The sequence below is a fragment of the Centruroides vittatus genome, unplaced genomic scaffold (assembly GCF_030686945.1).
Source record: "Centruroides vittatus isolate TY-2023 unplaced genomic scaffold, ASM3068694v2 contig_350, whole genome shotgun sequence".
NCBI lineage: Eukaryota > Metazoa > Arthropoda > Arachnida > Scorpiones > Buthidae > Centruroides > Centruroides vittatus.
Window position 1 is genome coordinate 1052747 of NW_027122173.1, and position 8323 is coordinate 1061069.

Here is an 8323-nt window from a genome sequence, read left to right on the forward strand (position 1 = left end):
ATAATACGTATATTTTAATATATTTTTTTTAAAAAAACAAAACCACTGAGAAATGTTCCGCGTGTTTAACAAGGTTCGGGAAACTGAAAATTTTAACAACGGGTTCGGGCGAACCTGTGCGAACCCGCTGAATATCACCACTGCCTATTCGGATTAAAGAGACGTACATTCACATAATATTTTTTATATATTCTACTCTAAAACTTTTTTAGATATTTTTCTTTATTTTTATGGAATGAATGATGAAAATATCAATAAAATTCAGAGTGCTTACAATTTTTACGGTAGCTTTAAACATCAATTAAATCAAGCATTAAAAAATAGAGAATATATTTTAAAATTAGAATAATTATATTTTTCTAAGTAATAAATAATTTTATAAATTATAAAATAATAATTTATACGGTTTTATTCTCACACAAAGATTCTTTTACGAGAAAGCAATAGTGAAATATTGAAACATTTAAACAAAAATAAGTGAATGGCATTGCCGTTGTTTAATCATTGATTCTTGCTTTTTGTTTGTCCGCTCGAGGAAGGCACTCGAAAGTAATTTAATGACGTCGTTAGACACAACTCATTTTCACAAATAAGAGGATTTGAGACACAAAGACATTTTTATATAAATTATATATAATACATAAAAATTGAATAGTATCAAAAATATAATAATAATGTTATCACTAACACGTTGGTTAGTCACGCAAACCCGTGACTAATCTACCAGTTTTCGGTAGTGTTATCTACTCTACCAGTGGTAAGCGAAACAAAATGAATTCAAACAGAGCAATTTATTTATCGTTTATAAAATTGAGCAGAGAGAAAAAAAATCTATCCCTATCTTTATAATGTTTTAATATTAATAACAAAAGATATTTTTTTAAATGTATATAATTTTATAATATTTATCTTTCACTTTTGCAATTTCCTGTTTAAAAGTTTAAATGAACTTTTTGTAAATCCAGAATAATAACTAAAGTGAAATATTTTATTAAAGCTCAAATTAAAAAGAATTCATCGCAGCTGTTTCGTGGATATTTTATACTTGAAAATTACTATTTTTAAACAGTAGTTAGAATAATCTCCCTTAACATTTAACTAGATGTAACGTTTTTATTTCAATATTTTTATATTGAAAGTTAACAGAGTATATTAATTGTTTAATCTTAAAATTAAAAGTAGAATTTTTAAAAATTTTATACAGTAAATATTTTAAGCCATTCTGTATATAGTATACTTTTATATTCTCACATAAACTTTTACAAATTTATAATTTGTACTGATACTTTACTAATCGAATAATCTGTTCGATTTTTTTTATTTTAAGAATAAGAAAATGATTATTGATGTTACTCCTATTTTAATGAATTAAGATAAAAAGTTTAGTAATGTTAATAGTGTTAAAGGTCAAAGGGTAGGAGAAGGAGAAGCTCATGGGTCATATCTCGAATGGAACCAGACTTAATGAAAATTTTAATCGTTATTAACATTTACAGTATTTTTTAAAAACTCTTCTCTGCCCTCAAAATTAAGCCATTTTGCCTTTTTGTTATAATGAAATCGCTTAGTATCCGAGAAGTTACATAACTCGTCGCTGGATTTTTTTTAAATTTCCGTTTGAAATTTAAATTATGCAGGCTAGCGTAAAATCAATATACTGCCTACGCTTTCAATTTATAAATTATTTTATCATTTTACTTAGATAATCATTTTTCTTTTGAACATTTACAGTTTTTGCTAAGTAGAAACGAAAGGAAGTAAGTAATAAGTTACTAAAGTTGTCTGTATAAATTTATATACTTACATAAATGCTGATAATTTTTATTGAATTTTTGTTTAATGTATTGCCTACGTCCTGAGTAATGTCATCCTGAGTTTTTAAGTTTTATTAATCAACTGATTTATGATCTTTTTTATCTAGGAATGATTTAAACAAGATTTAATATTTAAAAATATATTTATGATGTTTAAAATACTTATTTGCAAGGTTAGAAATTGTATATATAATCTTACAAATAAGCTTATAAAAGGTTATTTGTAAGGTTGCATTTATTTTACTATATTTTAATATACAAATATCAAATTTTGTTATATACATATGTAATATATAGACAATAATACATATAATACTAATAATAATAATATAGTTTAACTTACTTTCAAAAATGATTTCATATCTCATAAATGAGAAGACAAAAATATTAATTTCGTGTGAATATTTACAAAATTGATTAAATTCTATTTGAGATAAATCTTTAGTTTGCTAATATTTTTTTGCTTTTCTCATTCATTTTTATTTATTCTATCTTTATAACAAGTAAAGACTGTATTCACTATTATTAGATTTTAAATTTATTGGGCTGCAATTTGAAAAATCGTAGATCTATAGATTCCTACTGCCTTTCCTTAATCTCGAGAACGGCGTTAGATAGATGAGTGTCGAGACTCGATATGGAGAGCTTAGGGGAGGAAGGAGAGTCCCTATTAACTATATACGAAATTCGAATGAAAACCAGAAGTCACTTTTTTTTTTTTAAATCTAAGGAGTTAGATGACAGGCACGACTCTGTCGCTAGCAGGAAAGTATGATTTACAGGGGCAAAACACTAATTATAAATGTAAATAAATTTTAATTTACAGATGTGCAAAATTATAAATGAAATCATTAAAATCAAATTATGTAAGATGATATTCGCAATCTCTCTTAATTCATTGTTAGATATAACCATAATTATGCTACTATTATAATTATTATGTTTCTTGTCCTGTATTGCAACTTATTATATTGAATAACAATATAGTATGTAAATGTATAATAGTTATTATATATATATAATATATATTCTTACAATGATTAATTAATTAGACTAGTATTATGCTAACTTGACTACCATAAACTGATAATGGATATGAGAAAATTCATATTTTTTAATGTTGAATCTTGTATCGTTTCATGTTATAAATACTATTTTATAGAATTAAATTATATGAAATCTGGAATTAAAGAAAGAGAACAGAATGATAAGCTCGTTAAAATATGATTGAAGGTCGACTTTTCTATAATAAAACAATAAGGTATATCAAAAAAAAATAAATATTTTTGTGTTATTTCTGCTTGATAATTTGATATTAGCGAAACAAAATAGTTTACATTACTTTAAATGCTTATTTTAAAAAATACTGTGTAACCGAATCTACTGTGATTACGCAGTTCGTATTTTATTGATTGCTTTTACTTTCCCGGCTGTTTATAACACGAGAACGTAATGAAATCGTGTCAAACTTGACCATCTCGACATTTTGATCTTGAACTTAAAGTATAAAAAAAATGCGGGGTAAATTACTTTTGTGTGTGTGTGTTTGTGTTGTGTCGCTGTTTCATTTAATATTTCAGAATGGGATGAAGATTAAGAAACGAAATTTGGCATGGTAACTTGTATATAAGGGACATTGATGCTATTAAAGTTTGGAGTGAGGAACTCGAGAGGGTAGAGAGATAGAGTGGGTCACATGTTATATTAATATCTCGAATGGGGTCGGACTTAATGGAAATTTTACTCGTTATCGATATTTACAATATTTCTAAAAACTCATCTCTACGATAAGTTTTTAAAAACCTTCAAAATTAAACCTTTTAATAATAATTAATAATATAAAAATTAATAACATCGCGTTACAGACGGAGCCTCACACAATTTTAACTTTGAGTTAATGCCACAGCGTTTTTTAATCTGGAATATTTTTGTAAATGGAGTTTTTAAAATCACAATTCAACAAAATTAATCCTTTTAAGTTTATATTGTGACTTAAAGTTTATATCCTAGTATAATTGAAAATAATTGGACTTCCTAATGGTCCTCTGAACCTTTTGTTCTAGTGCTGGGAAAATCGAGCAAAAGTTCTTGTCCGCATTTTTAAAAAATCTTTTATCATATTTTTACTTTTTTTATAAATATTAATTTTATTTATTTATTTCCGGTAATTAAGCTTACAAATATAAGTATTAATATTATAAAATATAAAAATATAAAGTATAAAAATATAAGTATTAATTTAAGCAATTTTACGAAAGAAAAATATTAAAATAATCATAAAATGCAAGAATTTAAATCAACGTCTATTTTAAAAGATTTGCGACGAAAAATTTGGAAAGAAAAATGGTTCTTCCTCTATTTTTCTGTTGTTTTACAGTCTAATTTTTAAATTTTACTGCATTGTTATTTCTTTCCATCAGTTTTTATTTCAATAAATTTCAAATTACAACGCCTACAACCCCTAGAACTTTCGATCGAAGTAAACAGTAATGCAATGTTCTGTTTAATTTGACTGAATTTACTTATTTAAGTGTGTGTTTAACAGAATAATTCCACTCTGACATTTAGATCCTCTTTTTTGTCTGAAATCATGCTTTGAAGCGATTTCTTTAATTAAAGTTAAAAAATCTGGCAATGGGTCTTACTGGACTCGAACGGGAGATTAAGGGGACTATTATGAAGTCCAATAATTTTCACTTATACTTTAAAATTTAATTAATAACAAAAGCTTAAGGAAGTAATTTTATTGAATTATGATAAAAAAACTCTCTATTTAAAAAATATTTAAGGTTAAAGAACTCTATGGCATTAGCTCAAAGTTAAAATTGTATGTGGCGCCGTATGTTATTAAAAAGTAACTTTTATATTATTAATTATTATAAACAGGCAAAAATGGTTTAATTTTGAGAGTAGAGACGAATTTTTAAAATTATTTTAAAGGCCAATAACGAGTAAAATTTTCATTAAATCCCACCCCACTCGAGACATGACTCCCATCTCCCCTCACCTTCAGTTTCGTACTCCAAACTTTAATAGCCCTTATATACACGTTACTATGCAAAATTTTGTTTCTTAATCCTTACCCCATCCTGAAATATCAAATGAAATCTGACACCAAATCTGAAATGAAATGACACCAAAACACACACATCCCTTTTTTTTCTCTTTTCTTTGAACTTTTTTGAGTTCAGGAGGTCTCAAAAGTCGAGATTTTTAAAAAACCAGGATGATCAAATTTGATACGATTGCAATACTTTCTCGAGTTATAACAATCAGAAAAACAAAGATCACAATTTAGATTAACCTTTATTATGACTTATTAAAAAAGCTAACTTTTCTTCTCTAAATCAAACTAGAAAAGCATCGTTAATTTTACATAAAGACAGTTTTAATTTTAACATATATAAAACAATTCCATCGTTTATTCATTTTTAAAATTTCTATATGCCACGCTTTGTAATTGCCATACAAATCAACTCTATAAATTTCATTTACTTTGTCTGCAATTCAATTTAAAGAAATTTAAATTATTTAAATATAAAAATAATCTGTTTAGATCTAACAGCAAGAAGCAATTAAATCAAATGAAAAATCGATATTGAGACTGATTTCACAGGTTTTCGTGTTCTGGCACTAAAAATCTAAGTGTCAACCGAAGTAATTTATCTTCTTTAGTTTCTAGTAAATAAAAGGGTACTTAATAATGTAAGTAAATAATATTTGTATTAGTATTTATGAGAAGTATTTGGTAAACTTTATAATAAAAATTGTAAATAATCATAATTATCAATTAATTCCTGCTTCGAGCGCACGTATAAAAAGAATCCAGTTCACGTTTAGGACTACGGATTTTTCACCAAAATGAAGATTTTTCAATTAGAAAAACTGGTGAAGAAGTATAACTAAGGAAATTTTGTGGATGATTCTATTAGGTTGTAAAAGTGAAATTTAGACATTTCGATTTTTTCTGAGAACGACTAGAAAACATCGAAATGTTCTATAACATTCGATGTGAGTATATAACTAGAGTAACCAAAAAGCGTTTTATTGCATATTTCATTGGAAATAGACGCATCAGCAATGTCTGACAATATGAAACTTTCGAAAGAACACATTCGTGTGCTGTTGCTCTATCATTTGAAAGTGACCACAACGCAACGAAGGCTCACGATATCATCTGCAAAGTATTTGGCAAGGACACAATCAACAGACAGACTTGCTAGAATTGATTCAAGAAATTTAAGAATAGAGATTTCTCGCTTTAAGATGAACTCCATCCGGGTGTCTAGTATCGAGTAATGAGAGTAACAACACGAACGTGTTGAGAATATCACGTTGTACTTACTAGTTCTTTGACACCATTCACTAAGAGTTCATGACACAGGGTACTGTACATTCGTATTGTTACTTATATAAATTGAGACTAGGCATACAGGCAACAATTCTACCGTTGATAACGACGTTCTATAAGCAACATAAAACACCAGAATTAGCACAACAACTTGAGTGTTCCTATATAACCAACGCCAATTCTCACGCTCTTGGCAAGGTGAACAAACTAGGAAAGTAGTTGCCCCATGAATTGACTGCTGCGAACAAACTTTGCCATCTGCAATTCATGTGAATTGCAGATGGCAATTCATTGCTCGCCAAGCATCACACATTCAACGACTCAAATCAATTGGAAAGACTGGAGATGAGAAATGGATCGTACACTACAACGTGACACGCGAACGTTCATGGACTGACAAAGGTCAACCAGCTATTGGAAATGTCAAAGGATCGATAGCTCAGAAGGTGGTGATCTGCTTTTAGTGGGATGTGCCTACGTGGCGTCATCACGACGGAGCTGCTTCCAATCAACACCATTTATATAGAAGAATTCAAACGTGAACAATTGGATCATTTGAACACCAAGATCAAAGAACTTCGCCCAAAAATTGACAAATTCCGATACCACCAGGACAACAAGCTAGCACATAGAACAAAGATGACCTTAGAGCAGTGGTCCCCAACCCTATGCCCGCGGGCACCATGGCGCCCGCCAATCGTTTTACGTGTGCCCGCCACTGTGCGACCACGATAAAAATAAAAATATTTCGGTTTTCGATAAAATGCTATGTAAAAGTTTTTTCACTTTGAATGGTTAACCATTCAAAAGTAGAAGTGGCGTCCAACACAGATGAAAGCACAAAGCGAAATGCGACCGATCTCTTTTTCCCCTCCGCTAAATCTGCACCAATTGAATTTCCCATACCTGAAATGAAGTAAATCGGTCCGTTCTGAATACCATAAAATCAAAGTAGGGAAACGTGTAGGGCCCGTAACTTGGAGTGACCTAGAAATTTCAGCAGTCGTTAACTAAAAAAAAAAAAAAAAAGGTCAACAGCCATCCGTGTGTCAGAAGTAATCTCCGCCACGATATCTCTCGCACCATCTAGAAATATTCCTGGGTGACACCACGATATCCGCACCGGGTGTCACCCATGCTAATGTCACATTATATAAGATTTGTTTAGAAGCAACTTATTTAAATGGGGCCCCAATTTAAATTTTGTCTAGGGCCCGCTAGAGGCTTAATCCGGCGCTGTTAACTATGTCCAAATATAAATTCACCTTGAAAAAATAAATGGTGCCCGTCGTCCAGCCGGTATTCTAGAATGTGCTCTTAGGTACAAAAAGCTTGGGGACCCCTGCCTTAGAGAAACTGGCCAATCTTGTCTGGGAGGTTCTTCCTCATCCACCTTACAGTTCGGACTTGGCGCCAACTGACTACCATTTATTTCGCGCTCTATTGTCAATATACACTGTAACTCACCGTTTTCGGAAACAACAATAGGTTACATAATAATGAGGCAAGTACCAGACCAGGACTTTATTTAAAACTAATAATTTCCACAAACCACAGACAATATCAAAATCTTGTACAGCTTTCTCATAATAAAGAAAACGTTTTATCTCCTCCTCAAGCTATAAATAGTGTACAGCCAAACACAATTTCCTCGAACTTATCACTGACGTTTACCACCTTGGTCACCTGAAGCTCTCTCTCCTTTTGGTCCTGGCTGTTCCGCTTTTAATTGTTCATCCAGTGTAGCTCCGCACTGTCTAATTTACATAGGATGATGTTCCAGGATCGGGCAACGATGCAAACTAAGTTAAAAATTTTCGTTTTTTTTGTTCTTTTGGTCATTGGTGCTTGGGAGTTTGTCCGTAACAACAAAAAAAAAGGAACCAAGAAAAAGAAAAGAACAAAATAAAAATAACGCCCCAAAACAAGAATTAATGATCGGACATTGACTCCTTTACACCCCTCCCCTCTTAAAAAAAAAGAAATACTGGATATTTCTTTTATAGGGTTTGAAAAATATTATATACCAGTAAGGGTGCCCGTCCTGGTGCCGTAATATTGGTAATAAAGCTGTTGTTGTAGATATTTGTCGATGAGGAGGAGATTTACAGTTTCCTAACATCGATGATTGACAATAAATTGTAACCATTATCGGTGC